This window comes from Gorilla gorilla, chromosome 1 (genome assembly GCF_029281585.2).
Source record: "Gorilla gorilla gorilla isolate KB3781 chromosome 1, NHGRI_mGorGor1-v2.1_pri, whole genome shotgun sequence".
Lineage (NCBI taxonomy): Eukaryota > Metazoa > Chordata > Mammalia > Primates > Hominidae > Gorilla > Gorilla gorilla.
This window is the reverse complement of record NC_073224.2, coordinates 15,363,579-15,379,383: the sequence shown is the minus strand read 5'-3', so window position 1 is coordinate 15,379,383 and position 15,805 is coordinate 15,363,579. Positions and strand designations below refer to the sequence as shown.

Here is a 15,805-nt window from a genome sequence, read left to right as displayed (position 1 = left end):
TGAAAGACATATGGATGCTGTGTGAATATTGCACTGCAGAGGCAGATATATTCTGATTTTGCTTCCTTTTCAGTATTCCAATATCACAACCCCCAGGCCACTCAAACAAGGATTTTCCTGGGTCAAGTTCAAAAGAATTTTGTGGTTTTATTTATTTATTTATTTATTTATTTTGAGACAGAGTCTCACTCAGTCACCCAGGCTGGAGGGCAATGGCGTAATCTCAGCTCACTGCAAACTTTGCCTCCTGGTTTCAGGCTATTCTCCTGCCTCACCCTACTGAGTAGCTGGGATTACAGGTGGATGCTACCACGCCCGGCTAATTTTTTGTATTTTTAGTAGAAACAGGGTTTCACTGTGTTGGCCAGGCTGGTCTCTTACTCGTGACCTCAAGAGATCCACCTGCCTCAGCCTTCCAAAATGCTGGGATTACAGGCGTGAGCCACCACGCCCAGCTGAATTCTATGTTTTTAGTAAACAATCACTTGCTCAAAAGTATCCCATATTTAGTTTAGTTTACATTTGGCTTATCCTTTTCTTATACAGGGAATTCCCATCCAGCACAACAAAGTTTTCGACTGCCTCTTATTTTCTTTCTTGGGTGAAGAAACATAGCTTTTCCCCCTGTATTCTCAATATTTTTTATTTTTCAGCTCATTCTTGCCATTTCATGGAATTCTTAAATTCTTTCTCTTCTAATTTAGGTCAGGTTCTTCGTATTTAATTATGACTTCCGCTTGTATTTCTCAGCTCCCCCTTTCACTACAACACCTATCCCCCAAGCCCCTGCCCTGTTATTAGGAACGCAAAGATGAAAAGAAAGGTTCTATCCTGAACTGGCTTACGGTTCACTTTAAAGAAATAAACACATGGAAGTAAATTATTGGAGCTTAGTGATTGAAGTGGGCTCCACAGTCAAAGTGTCCAGGATTTCTCAACTATGCTGCAAGCTTAGGTAAATGCCTGGATTTCTCAAAGTTTATTTCTTCTTGGGTAAAATGAGGAATAAATATAGTAGTTTCTGAGTGAGAGGAAAGTATGGATACGAATAAAGTATTTTGCACACTACAGGAATATAGTAAGTGTTCAACGCCCTTTGCCTGTCACCACGGGTCACAATCGTGTTTAGGCTCCAGGTGGAGATATTTATAGTACAAGGAGCAAAGGGGAAGGTTTTTAACTGGGTCTCCTTGATAACTCAGGAGATAACACCTGGGGCAAGACCTGAGGAATGAGTAGGAGTTTGCTGTGGGGAACAGCCATGAAAGAAGTCTATAGGTCGGGTGCGGTGGCTCACATGCCTGTAATCCCAGCACTTTGGGAGGCTGAGGTGGGCAGATCACCTGAGGTCACGAGTTCGAGACCAGCCTGACCAACATGGTGAAACCCTGCCTCTACTAAAAATACAAAATTAGCCGGGTGTCTTGGCACATGCCTGTAATCCCAACTACTCAGGAGACTGAGGCAGGAGAATCGCTTGAACCCAGGAGGTGGAGGTTGCAGTGAGCCAAGATCGCACTATTGCACTCCAGCCTGGGCAGCAGAGCGAGACTGTCTCAAAAAGAAAAAAAAAAGTCTGTATACTGGGCAGCACATAGAAAGGCACAGGGGTGCATGTGAGCACAGTTTCTAAGTATTTCCGGAGTATAAATTGGGAGAATGATGCGTAGAAAGGAGACCAGGGATGTAAACAAAGACAACCTGGGGGTGTTTTTGAATAATTTTGAGTAGTTAAGCCATAAACAGATTGGCATTTGTAAAATATCACTGCGGTGGCAGATTGGAGAATGGATTGAAGAAAACTAAAATTAGCATCTGAGTGATCAGAAGAGTGTCTGAACTGAAACAGAGGCAGTGGGATTGGAAAGAGCCAGCTATAGGGAATCTTTAGGATTTAGAACTGACAGGACTTGCCATTTGATTGGATGTGAGGAAGTGGAGTAGATGATTTCTTTGAGTTTCTGGTTCACATTTCTGGGATACTCTACTAAAGAGTTAGAATACTAAAGACGGAACAGGTTTCAGAGAGAATGATCATTCTCTTTTGACATCTAGAATTTGTGATTATTTGGGACTTTATGGAGGCTATACCTCAGGGGCAAGGGAACTGATATTGCTGGCATAGACCATAGGTTATATGGTAAAATCACGAGCAAATAAATCTCGTAAATTAAGAGAAAGTTGACCAATCAAAAGATTAAAGTTCTTAAGGACAGTGGAGAATAATTAGATGTAGTGAGAATATAGAGAGAATGAATTCATTGGTGGTTGTGGCCAGAGGGAAGGATATTTGTGTTTAAGACTTCAGAGGTGGAGGTGTTCTACTCATTCCAAAGACCAGTCCATGGTGGAGAGGTAGGCCTGTTGTAATTAGAATTGAGAAGCTCACGGTGTTGGCTGGGACTTAATGTCCCATAGAATGTAGAAGAGTCAACCTTGAGAAGCAGAGAGAGGACCATGTGGTAAAGTCCTTGACATGTGAAGGCTATACCAAGGAGGTTCGTCAGGGTCTGTGATGAGGAGGGGTAGATGCTGATACCCCTGGGTGATATGGGCTTTGGAAGTGGAGCGGGTTATGCTCAGGATGGACGTGGAATACCCTCTAGATGATCATGGAGAGCTAGATTAGAAGGTTGCGGTGTGGGGGAGGATTGGGGAAATCACCTTTCAGGTTCAGTCATCTTTGGCTTGGATGATCACATTGGCCTTTTCATTACCTTCTTGGGTTTGCCTGTTACTGGTTTCCAGTCCAGACTCCTCAGTCTTGCCTAGTGGTTCTCAATCCAGGGTTATGTTGCCCTACAGAGGACATTTGACAATGTCCAAAGACATTTGGGGTTGTCACTGTGGAGAGAGGGGTGCAACTGGCTTCTAGTAGGTAGAGACTGGGGCACTGCCAAGCATTCTAAATGTACAGGACAACTCCCTCTTTCCCCCAACAAAGAATTACCCAGTGCAAAATGTCAGTAGTGCCAAGGTTGAGAAATCTAGTGATATATGTCTGATCATGTTGTTTTATTTTATTTTTTGAGGCAGCATCTTGCTCTGTCACCCAGGCTGGTGTGCAGTTGGGTGATCACAGCTCACTGCCTGCCTTAACCTCCTGGGCTCAAACATTCCTCTCACTTCAGCCTCCCAAATAGCTGGGATTACAGGCACATGCCACCATGACCAGCTAATTAAAAAAATTTTTTTTTAAATAGAGATGGGGTCTCCTTATGTGGCCAAGGCTGGTCTTGATCTCCTGGGCTCAAGTGAGCCTACTGCCTCGGCCTCCCAAAGTGATGGGATGAAAGGCATGAAACACCACACCTGGCCATGTCATTTTAATTGTTTCTCTGTCAGAATAAACTCCAGCTTCTTTGGATCTCCATGGTCTTCCTTCTGCCTTTCAATACTTTCCCACTTCTACCTCTCCTGACCCACTTTCCTTTCCAAACTCTTTTGCCAGGCTGAAGTGTTATTTATTTTCCTAATTGTCCATGTCTTCTCTCACTTCTGGGGCTCTGTGGGCACCTCTACTTCTGCTCGCCACTATTATTTCCCAGTTAGCCTCCACTCTTTCTCATAGGATGCTATTCAGAGTTAGACGCCATTCCTTCCCAGACATCTTCTTTAGCCATCTCAGTCTGCATTTTCTCTCTCAAAGGATATATTACACATATTATAATTGGCTATTTACCCTGTAACACCTGAATGCAGATTAAATATTGTGTGAAGGTTCCTTGAACAATGTAATGCTGTGTCCTTGTGTTTACCTGACAGATCTCCCCAGAGTAGTTAGGAGTGGTCTCTAGTCCTAGACTGGATTCTAATCCCATCTTCTCCACCCACTTAAGAGGTGAAAACATTTACCCAAGGTCATTAAAATTTTTCATGTCTAATAATCTCTGGAGTTGTTTTGAAGATTAAATGAGATTAATTTATAAGGCATTTAGCACCATGTCTAGCACATCATCAATGCTAGGTAATTATTAGTGATTGGTATTTAATATTATTGCCTTTCAAGTTCTTATTACAGAATCAGGTATAACTGTTTAATAAATATGCCTTGATTTTATAAAGAAGAGAGCTGTAGGAAAGCCATGATGACTGCAGTGAGGAGGAACTGGAGAATCTATTCAGTGAATTGTCTTGAATGATCAAAGGTTGCCTATATTTGATAATCTTGAAAACACTTGGACTGGGTGTGGTGGCTCACACCTGTAATCCCAGCACTTTGGGATTGGGAAGCTGAGGCAGGAGGATCGCTTGAGCCCAGGAGTATGAGACCAGCCTGGGCCACATAGGGAGACTCTGTCTTTATAAAAAATTTAAAAAATTAGCCAGGTGTGGTGGTGTACACCTGTAGTCCCAGCTATTGGAGAGGTGGGAGGATCACTTGAGCCTGGGAGGTTGAGGTTGCAATGAGCTGCGATTGCACCACTGCACTTCAACCTGGGCAATAGAGTGAGACCCTGTCCCACCAAAAAACAGACAACAACAACAAATAAAGAGAGACAGAGAGAAAAAAGAAAACACTTGAAGAGGGAGAAGATGGGAGAAGGGATGGGATCTGGCTGTGTTCTGGAATTAATTTATTAGTCTGGGAGTTGACTCTGTATTGGATCTCTTCTTCTGGGCTTATTGCCATCCTCCTTTCTCAATCCATTTTACTTAATTTTACTGCTATAATTACCACATTCCTTCACCAACCCTCATGCCCCCACATCTTTCTGGATGGAGTGGAAGGGAAATGGAAAGAGTAGGGAAAGCTACCGGGAGGTAACTGCAAATTGTGAAGGGAAATCTGTCATGCCCACTTGGTGTTATGTTCATGACCATCCCGTAGTGACTCCATGCTTTCCCTAGGTCAGTCTGTGGAAGTATTACACTTGAATATTGACATGCGTTGTGCTTATTTAGCTCTCTGTGTGTATGTGTGCAAGTGTCTGGCATACTTGACAGATAACGTGGCATGGAAGAATGAAACGTTTTGCTTTCCCTAGCACCTCACCAAAGAATAGGGACCTCCATTTCATCTAGAATTCCTAAGACAGGGAGGAACCAGAGAGGGCTGGAGATTGTTTTGCTACACAACATTGCTCTTCTCTTTCAAAGAGTTCATCTTATTTTCTTGATTGGATAATTTCTTGTGGGGTAAAATCATGGATGGGAACAGTCAATACATATAAATAGGAAGAAATCTGCTTACTGAGTTTTCTGTAAGGGATATTTTCCAATCCAATATTACTTTTTTCTTATGAAGTCAATTTATTTCATAAAGAATATAATAAGTGGATATGTATCCAGAAGTTCCTACTCGATTTCTTTCTTCGAAGGCTGTGCACTTGTTATATGGTTTGAAAAAAATTGCCTCCCATGGGTAACTTTTCTTTACCACAATATTGATTGTATCGTGGGTTAAATTATGTCCCCTGTTTGTAGTCAGATAGTTCAGTGTGAAGTAGAAGGCTTTTAATATATATTTTAAAAATTGTTAATTCTCTGGACTCTATCATTTTAGAAAGGACTTTGTCATGTTTCTTTTTTTTTTTTTTTGAGACGGAGTCTCACTCTGTCACCCAGTTGGAGTGCAGTGGCGCGATCTCGGCTCACTGCAGCCTCCGCCTCCTGGGTTCAAGCGATTCTCGTGCCTCAGCCTTCCAAGTAGCTGGGACTACAGGTGCATGCCACCATGCACAGCTAATTTTTGTATTTTTAGTAGAGATGGGGTTTTACCATGTTGGCCAGAGGGCCTTGAACTCCTGACCTTAGGTGATCTGCCCACCCCGGCCTCCCAAAGTGCTGGGATTACAGGCATGAGCCACCATGCCTAGTCATGTTTCTTTTTTTTTTTTTTAATCAATTTATAGTAATTTGTCACCAGTTATTACTCAGTGAATGTTTGTATGACTGGATCTTGTAGTAATCAGTATCCAAGTTTTTATACATATGTGTTTAAGCATAGGTATTTTTAAGCATAGTTGGAGATTATTATGTTTAAGCCTATTTTGAGATTATTTTATTTTTCTGATCCGGTACGTGATTTAATAAATTTCTAATATGTGTTGCCATTTATGTATCTTATTTCAGAGGGCAAAACGGGTGATGTTTTTCCCCCGTTATGCTCAATTCAAGTGCATCGTTGCAAAAGTAGTAATGATAGTTATTGTTATTCCCCCGATCATGAAGTTTTCTGAGCTCAGAGGAAATGCTACCAGTCAGTAGTTTCATAGATTTTAGAATGCTTCCCAACAGTAAAGTTAATTGAAGCTTAGAAAAATAGATTTTTAAAAAACACACTCGTGGCAATCATACTTTTTAAGACAATGACATACTTTCTTCATGATTGTTTTTTCCTCCTTTAAGAGGATTATGCTGTTTTAGATATCCATTTTGACTTTCACAACTGGTACTTTTTTTTAATCACCCATTTGGCAAACAGTGTTGGGTGACTCAGAATTCATTTTGAATTTGTATGATGGACTTTTATTAAAAGGGGTGACTCAGCTCAACTTTTCTGTCATGATTTTCTTTTCTTGTCTTTCTCCTGTAGATGCACTGAATATTAATTAGTTCTATTGATGTGACTTGTATTTCTTCTGACCTCCTTTTCCTTTTCTCAAGAGCCAGGAGGAGTATAAAATTGGGAATCTGGCCTGGTGCGGTGGCTCACACCTGTAATCCCAGCACTTTGGGAGGCCTAGGTGGGCGGAGCACGAGGTCAGGAGTTTGAGACCAGCCTGACCAACATGGTGAAACCCTGTCTCTACTAAAAATACAAAAATTAGCCGGGCATGGTGTGGGTGCCTCTAATCCCAGCTACTAGGGAGGCTGAGGGAAGAGAATCACTTGAACCCAAGAGGCGGACATTGCAGTGAGCCGAGATCGCGCTACTGCACTCCAACCTGGGTGACAGAGCGAAACTCCATCTCAAAAAAAAAAAAAAAAAAATTGGGGCTCTATGGCAAAGTGAAGGGACACTGTACAGAGAAAACATGACTTACTTCAGGAGCTTAAAGAGTTTTTTTGTTTCTTGTTTTTTGTTTTTTTTTAGGTCCTCCCAATTTGTACTGGACTTTGGAAATCTGAAAGAAGATTTATTCTCCTGTTATTACCTTTATTGTCTAGATCAGGGGTTGGCAAATTTTTCTGTAAAGGGCCAGATAGAAAATATTTTAGGCTTTAGTAAATATTTTACAGTGCCTGTCACAACTACTCAGCTCCACTGTTGTGGTGTAAAAGCAGCCACGGACAATATGCCACTAATAAGCACGGCTGTGTTTCCTAATAAAACTTTGTATTACAAAACTGAGCACCTGGCCATATTTGGCTGGCAGGCTGTGGTTGGCTAGCCCCTGCTCTATACTCATGTAATATATAGATAGTGAATTTATTCTCTGAGCTTTTCTTTCTGTCTCTTACCATGTGTGGTTACCAGCCAGTCACACAATATTTATGGAATTTTTCTATGAAAAATATAGGGGCTTTTCTTGTTCTTGTGTAGCTTACTGTGGAAAGGGGCTACTGGGTGAACAGACACGGTGGTACAGTAGTTGATAAAGGGTGATAGAAGAGTTTTCAGGTTTTGAGTGGTCAAGGATGCCCGGAGCCTGGAGCCCAGTGTACAGGAGGAGGGACAGAAGAGGTGTCTTAACAAATGGTACTGCGGCCAGGGGCGGTAGCTCACACCTGTAATCCCAACACTTTGGGAGGCCAAGGGGCAGATCACTTGAGGTCAGGAGTTTGAGACCAGCCTGGCCAACATGGTGAAACCTTGTCTCTACTAAAAATACAAAAATTAGCCGGGTGCAGTCGTGTGCGCTGAGGCAGGAGGATCCCTTGAATCCGAGAGGCAGAGGTTGCAGTGAGCTGAGATCACACCACTGCACTCCAGCCTGGGTGATAGAGCAAGACTCCATCTCAAAAAAAAAAAAAAAAAAAAAAAAAACAAGTAAAAAGGAAAGGGAAATGCTGCCTGGGACCCAGAGGCATTTGTGAAGGCTTCTGGAAGAAACGTTTAAGAAGTGAATCCTATTCTCAGGAGCAGTAGGGAGCCGCTGGAGGGTGTTAGGTGGAGGAGTATGACGTGGTCAGTCGCGTGTTTTAGAGAGAGCATTCTGGGTGTTAGAGGAGTATGGACTGAGGGGTGTGCTGTGTTTGTGGTTAGGATGCTGGAAGACCCTGAGGAAACCGTTGCAGCAATCCAGGAGAGAACAGTGCCCTCAACTATGAAGGAGTTAGGTAGTAGAAAATCCTTTTATTTTTAAAAAGTATTACATGTGGGCCGAGCACGGTGGCTCATGGCTGTAATCCCAGCACTTTGGGAGGCTGAGGTGGGCGGATCACTTAAGGTCAGGAGTTCAAGACCAGCCTGGCCAAATTGGTGAAACCTCATCTCTACTAAAAAAAAAAATACAAAAATTAGTCAGGCATGGTGGTGCATGCCTGTAGTCCCAGCTACTTGGGAGGCTGAGGCAAGAGAATCGCTTGAACCAAGGAGCTGGCGGTTGCAGTGAGCCAAGATTATGTTACTGTACTCCAGCCTGGGCAACAGAGCGAGACTCTGTCCCAAAAAACAAAAAAAAATTGCATGTGGTCACACAATTTGTTTTTCCCCCTTTTAAAGGACTTCCAAGTATCGAGGGAGTTGCACTAGTACAAGAATTGGAGCTTTTCCTTTAACAAATCATACATCTTAATTTTCTTCTCATAATACCACAGTAGTTAATTAATAAAATAATCTTACTTATATTTGGGAAGGAAATTTGGGATTAAATAAAAGGCAGATTCTAATTATACTTGGATTAATATTGTTACTCCTACTAATCTCAAACTCCAAGAGTCAGAATCCCCCGAAGGGCTTGTTAAAACACAGATTGCTGGCCCCACCCCCAAGTTTCTGATTCAGCTGGTCTGAGTTGAGATCAGAGCATTTGCATTTCTAACAACTTCCCAGGTGATGCCAATGATGCCGGTCGGGGACCACACTTTAAGAAGTGCTGCCTTAGAGGGTAGACGTGAGAAGCCTTGGGGATTTGGTTGCTCATGTAAAGGTAAGGGAGCGGGCAGAGACAAGGAGAATGTCCAGGTTTCTGGTCTGAGCACTAGGGTAGAGGGTGATGCAATTCACACTGTGTGTAAAATTCACAATGAGGAGCAGGTTGTGCAGATGATTGGTTCAATTAAAATCCTACTGAATTTGAGGATACCTCTTTAAATATATACAAAAAGGCCATTAGTTTTTTGTATCTGAGGTCAGGAGAGAGAGCCTAGGAGAAGAGAGATTGACGACTCTTCAGTGTGTAGATGATACTTGAAGCTGTTATGCTCTGGAAAGTGCCAGTAGAGTGGGAAGCAAGAAGAGACTGACGTATAGATAAATACTTACCCAATAAGGGGAAAAAAGCTACAAAGAGAATGATAAAGACAAAAAAACAAGATATTTTTTAAAAAGAAAGAAGGAATGTTAAGTGATATTCAGTGTTGCCAAGAAATCAAGATAAAGGCTGAAAGCTACTGATAATACCCTAGTAGAGAGGAATTCGAGTGGAGCGCTGAGAGCGCTGCCCAGATTTCAGCAGGCTGAGGTTTGGAGACGAGGGGTGTGGGGTGTGGTGGGAAGATGGGAGGTGAAGTCAGTCCACGTGCATGATTAGCTCTGTGCCAGCTCACTTGGGCTTTTTGCTCAGGTAGATGTATCGGAAGGTTAGTGAGGGTGGGAATTGAAGATATCAGCCTAAAGGGGTGGTGTAAAGAGTAGGCTACAAAGTCAGAAGACCAGAGGGGGTGAATGGTAGAAAGGAGGGGAGCCAAGATTCTCCAGGTCTGGAGGCTGAGGGGGTTCGGATAGGATGCCTACAGGTATTATTGGGTAGATAAATTGGTTTTAGTTGGTAAGCTGCTGGAGGGTGTGGCCTGGTGAGTGGTCTGCTGGCTAAGATTGCGTGAAGGTGAGTGCTTGCATTGGCTTACTCTCACTTTCTTTCTTCCTCTGGATGTGAATGATTTGCTAATCATGGTTCCCATTCCAGTGTGTAACCAGTTTGCAGGTCATTGTCAGTTTTTTTTGTATTGGTGCTTTAAAAAACAAACAAACTGTTTTCAGTATTTAAAAACACATTAAGCTTTCTATGTACCAGGCTCTGTTTTAAGCACTTTACAATTATTAACTGTTTTAATCTTCATTACAAGCCTGGTGAGATAGTTTTTATTTTCCTTTTGCAGAATACACTGAAGCACAAGAATATTATGTTCATTTTCTTCCTTGCTTTGAAGTTCCATTACCAACACAAAACCTTCAACTGCATTTTTGCATTTCTGGCTATCTCTGACCCTAACTTGCCACAACACAGATCCACGCAGGTTGGAACACAAAACTGTTTCCTCCTTTGGATATGTAGTCTGTAAAATGACTGCTGGGGCCTGCTGTTTTCCTGAGAGTGACTTCTCTTTCTGTGCTTTGTAATTTTACTTCATGATATTTACAGGATTTTATATGTAGAACAGCTCATGTCCAGGTTAAATTCTGTGGGGGGTGGGTGGGAAGTCTCTTCCATTTAGCAGAAGTTTTCAAGGTATTTCCTGATTTGCCTATCAAACATAGCCTATCCCAGGATATGGGAAGAATTTTCCTCTTTTAATTATTTCAAGCCATGTGTCTGTACAGTGTACATACTTGACTAATTTGCTGTTTTATGAGGGAATAATAAAAACATCAAAACTGAAGAAGACAAGTATTTAATATAGCCCAGTTCTCTTAAATTGGCAAGTGAAGACATTTGAGCTCAAAAGGTGAAGTGACTTTTCTGTCCAAAATAGCTTTGACAGAGCCAGAATCTTAGTCTCCTGCTGTTCAGGGCAGTTTGCTTTTTCCCCATGCTGCACTGACTTCTATTAGAAAAGGAAAATTTCTTTCATTTAAAACAGAGTCTAACTTTCCTCATACTATTGGTAGTTAATGGCCCTGTGCATTTGTTAAATGTAGTTGGGTAACAAGTATTTCTTTAACAAACTAATTACCTGACTTCTGGGTCAGGTGAATGTGTTATGAAGAATCCTGGACATTTTTAGAGATCTTTGAAAAAGATATCAGGGATACTTTTAAGAAAATACTAGGGATTCAAAGATGGAAGACAGCCTAGGACAAGAGTGAAGCTTAGCATGAGTAATCTGCATGAAAAATCTGCATGAAAAATAACAGGCAACGGTATTTTATTTATTTATTTATTTATTTCTGAGATGAAGTCTCGCTGTGTCATCCAGGCTGGAGTGCAATGGCACAATCTCGGCTCGCTGCAAACTCCTCCCCCTGCAAACTCTGCCCCCAGGGTTCTAGCAATTCTCCTACCTCAGCCTCCCGAGTAGCTGGGATTACAGGTGCCCGCCACCACACACAGCTACTTTTTTTGTATTTTTAGTAGAGACGGGGTTTCACCATGTTGGCCAGGATGGTCTTGAACTCCTGACCAGGTAATCTGCCCACCTTGACCTCCCGAAGTGCTGGGATTACAGGCATGAGCCACCATGCTCAGCCATGTACTTTAAATATCATGGTGAAATGAGAACTTTGAAAACAAGAATTTTAAGTGTCTACTACGTTTGCATTTTGTGCAATGAAATGAAGGGGACAGGATAGTTGCTGAGACTGGATTTCACTATTTACTCTTAGGACAGGAGAGAATGTGTCTATGTGGCACGTTGGACAGGGCTCACATGGTGCTTCTGAGGGAAGTCCTCAGAAGTTGGGTGGTTGAGTTGGGACATTCAGCCTGGGGGAACCAGATGCTCAAAGCCAAATCTGAATTGGAGCCACAATTTCTAAGGTAATTTAGACTTAGCTCCCATGATGCTATGTGTGAAAAACTTGACAACACTGATTCATTCTGAAGTAGCTACATGAGAGGAGGACAGTTTTGATCACAGACTGATGGGATGCACTTTGGATGCAGATCAGAAATATATCAGAGTCTCCCTGTAGCTTTGCAGTTACAAGGGGGCTGCATTTAAACCTGTAGGTGGGAGTACGGTGGCTTCATTGTCATCACTGTTTTCTGATATTGAGCTTCTCATGGTCCCAGTTAGGCTATATTGAGGCTCCTGCTGACCCAGTCAGGAGCATGAAAAGAGGGTGTCTTTGAAAAAAACAAAGCTGCTAGTGCAAAGCCAAAATATAACTGAGATTAAAGACTGTAATGAACTGAGCTATTTTGAATCTGAAAGTTACCTCAGGTTTTGGTAAATATTAATTGTATTTTGATTATATTTACTGAAGATGGATGGACAAGAAGACTTCTGAGCCATGGTCCCAGGGTCATGGGACAAGTGGAGAAAACCTTTTCATATTTATTTATTTATTTATTTTTTTGGGGGGGGGGGGATAAAGGTCTTTATTGAACAACCTTATCTCACTCAGTAACAAAAGAGCAGGAGGCAGCAATTCCCCCAGAAGTCTGCAGCCATGTCCACCCTTGGCAGCAGGATGCATGGCCCACTGATACATCAGCTGCAGTTCAGAACCCCTGGTGGTCACTTAGAGATCATAATTGGGGTTCTTCCGAAGGATAACAAAACTTTCCAGAATGGGGGTAACAGGAAGAAACTCCTCAGTGGCCAATTCTGCCCGTTCCCCGTGGGCCAACAACACTGGGGTTGTATGTGTCTGGAACCCTGTGATGGTCTTAGGCTTGCCAGCCTGGCCCACCACATCCACTGCCGGGCCTACATGGACAGACACTGGCAATGGCCGCAGCTCCTCATCAGACGTAACCAGCATTCGGGGCCGCATGGCAGCCACCAGCCCATACAATACATAGTGTGATTTGCCTAGAATAATGTTTCGAACATCCAGGAAAGAGAGAGGCACGGTGAGCAGCCCAGCCACGGCCACTGGACTCATAAGCTGCCAGTCACTGTGGTAGGGGCAGAGGGTAAGTGTACCCTTCCCTAAATGTGTCAGGCCCTGTGCTAAGTGCACCGTGAAGAGGTTGTTGGGGTCCTTGGCATGATATTGAGCTAACTGGCGCAACATTGCAGCCAGACGGGCATTATTGGTACCACTGCCCACCATGCCCATGGCAAAAATGGAGTTATAGGAAACTTCTGGATCAGCATCATGAGATAATTTGCTTAGGGTATCCAGGATGTTGATTTGAAACAGAGATGAGGGCCAGTGCTAAAGGTACAGCCCTCCAGAGCGTAGGCTCCCCATATCTCAGCAAGTGGCCAAAGGTTCGTAGTGCCGTCTCTGCACCAATCTCCCCCATAGCAATAAGGGCAATCCCCAGAACAGCCACTCCCTGATGTGCTCCCATGTCAGCAGGGGTTTCCTTTTTGTCCTTGTCCTTCTTTTCCTTCTTGTCTTTGTCTTCCTCCTTCTCTTTGGAGTCAAAGTGTTCACTACAAATGTGGAGCAGCTGCTGCACCTTCAGCACATTCCCAGAGCCTGCATATGCACACGCATCTACCAGTGTGTTGGCAAAACTGCGGAATGGCTCTGATGCAACCTCCAGTGCAGCCAGGATTGCCTCGATGGCCTCACCCTTCCCCAGGTGATTGAGACCCAGGCCAAGAGGAAGCCAACGAGCATAAGAGTCCTTGAGCTCAGTACTTCTCTCTGATGGTCTGAAGGATAGTGGAAGTTACATCTCCATTGCAGGACCCCACTGCTATCATTCCACAGGCTAGAGCTGTCACACCTGCCACCTCCATGCTGGACTTTGAATCTCCCATCACAGGCAGCAGCAGTGTTAGGACATCTTCATGATTTGAGCCCCAGCGTAGGCCAAGCCTAACCCAAAGATGGAACCAAGTCTCATGGTGTTGCTGTTGTGGAGAACATAGTCTGAAAGCAGTCCCAGAGCAGGGACACACTCATTCCGGACCCCAGAGTTCACTATGCCACAGGCAAGAAGAATTCCTGACTTAATGTAGTCCTCAGAGGAGTACAGGTTACTTGTCAATCTGAATGAGGCCACCATCCACATCCCACAGCAGCAGCATTCCAACAGATGCAGCTGCACTCAACATTCCGTGGTCCTTGTTCTTGTAAAGCCATTTGTTGCCATCATCTGTTAGCAGCTTGTCTTAAACAAAAGCTGCATTCACAAAGCCATTCACAAAAGAGGAGGCCAGGTTCATGCAGGCAGAGTCCACCTGAGAGCCACTGCCCCCAAACCTGTTGTTCTCTAGGTGGGTTTTGTAGATGTCATCAGGCACCTTGGGCTCCAAGATGTCCAGCTCCCGAGCTAAGGCCAAGAAGTCGCTGTTGAGCTGTACATTGGACATGATCTCTGTCAGGTGCTCATACTCTTCGACATCTTCACTCAGCTCCAGGAACACCCCATGCCAGCCTAGCATGAATGCCATCTGTTTCTGTACTACCACGTCCTTGCAGGATGTGAAGATGTCTTCTACCAGCTCCATGTCATTGCACATCAATGCCAATCTCAGAGCTTTAGGGAAGCGGCTAAACTTTCAGAACACACCCAGGGCACAACGCAGTAGGACTGAGTTCTCAGGCTCAGACACGTAATTCACACAACTGGTGAGATAAAGGCAGACCTTTGTGTATGCATTCTCATCAATGTCCTTCTCCAGCATGTCCACTGCTCAATTTCCATAAGCAGGTCGCAGGCCTCATGCTCTGCATCGTGGGCCATGTTGTAGGGGACGATTTCCTTCACCAGAGTGAGCAGTGGCTCCTGCTGGACCTTCTCCGCATCACCCAGCTCCTGCCAGTCCTTAGCCACTTCTCCTGCCAGGTGCCTGACATACTCATGACTCCATGATGCCAATTCCTTCTGGGAGCCTACTAGCCGATACTTGAGGCACTCGCACTCCCCACTCATGGTCATGGCCAAAACAGAGATGATGTCAGCAGCAAAATGCTCATTCTTCCCAGGGGCCATGTTCTCATAGATTTCCTTCAGTTTGCCATAGTGTGGATGCAGAAATTTGAGAGGCTTGGTCACCAAAGTCATGGAAGTTGTAGAAGAACGAATCTGCCTTTGCAATTCCTCCAGCGCTGGTCGATACAGGAATGTGTCCTTCTCCCCGATCATTCCACAAGCATCTCCAGTTCATCTTGAAGCTGTTTATCTTCCTGAGACAGCTCCTGTTCTTTGTCCTTGTCCCCGGCATCCTGCCGCTTCTTGCCGCTTGGCTTCTCATCCATGCCGCTGGGGACCGCCGCTGGGGGCTGCTGGGACTGCACCAGCATCTTGTCCCATCCTCCCTCCTCCATCTCCGCTGCCACTGCCCTTTATTTTTTAATTTTCATGGGTACATAGTAATATATATATGTATATATTTATAGGGGAAAAACTTTTTCTTTAGTGTTGTATTTGACATGCACTTAATGTTTTTACTACAATGAGGCAATTTTTCTTTTTCTTTTCCTTTTTCTTTTTTTGAGACAGGGTCTTGCTCTGTGACCCAGGCTGGAGTACAGTGGTGCAATTATATGACACTGCAGCTTCAGACTGTCGAGTAGCGAGGACCACAGGCACGTACCACCACGCTCTGCTAATTTTTTTATTTTTTGTAGAGACAGGTTCTGGCTATGTTGTACAGGCTGGTCTTGAACTCTTGGCCTCAAGTGATCCTCCTACCTCAGCCTCCCAAAGTGCTGGAATCACAGGTATGAGTGAGGGTGCTGGGACAATGAGGCGATTTTCATATTCAAAATAGATGGCAGCCAAAGCCAGGCCAAGGGTCGAGGCAGAAATCTTGCGTTATGTGTGTTAGAATGCTGCAACATTTGACACAATACCCTGCAGACAGGGGTGCTCAGGAGACAGGTTTTGAGCTTCATGCATCAATT

At 43.8% G+C, this 15,805-nt stretch overlaps 1 protein-coding gene and 1 pseudogene across 4 annotated transcripts in view; one reads left to right on the top strand and one right to left on the bottom strand.

The window, feature by feature from the left end:
- FMN2 (formin 2) overlaps positions 1-15,805 on the top strand; it is a 394,366-nt gene that overhangs the window by 46,029 nt on the left and 332,532 nt on the right. The window lies entirely within an intron of this gene.
- On the bottom strand, positions 12,368-15,235 carry LOC101124282 (26S proteasome non-ATPase regulatory subunit 2-like; annotated as a pseudogene).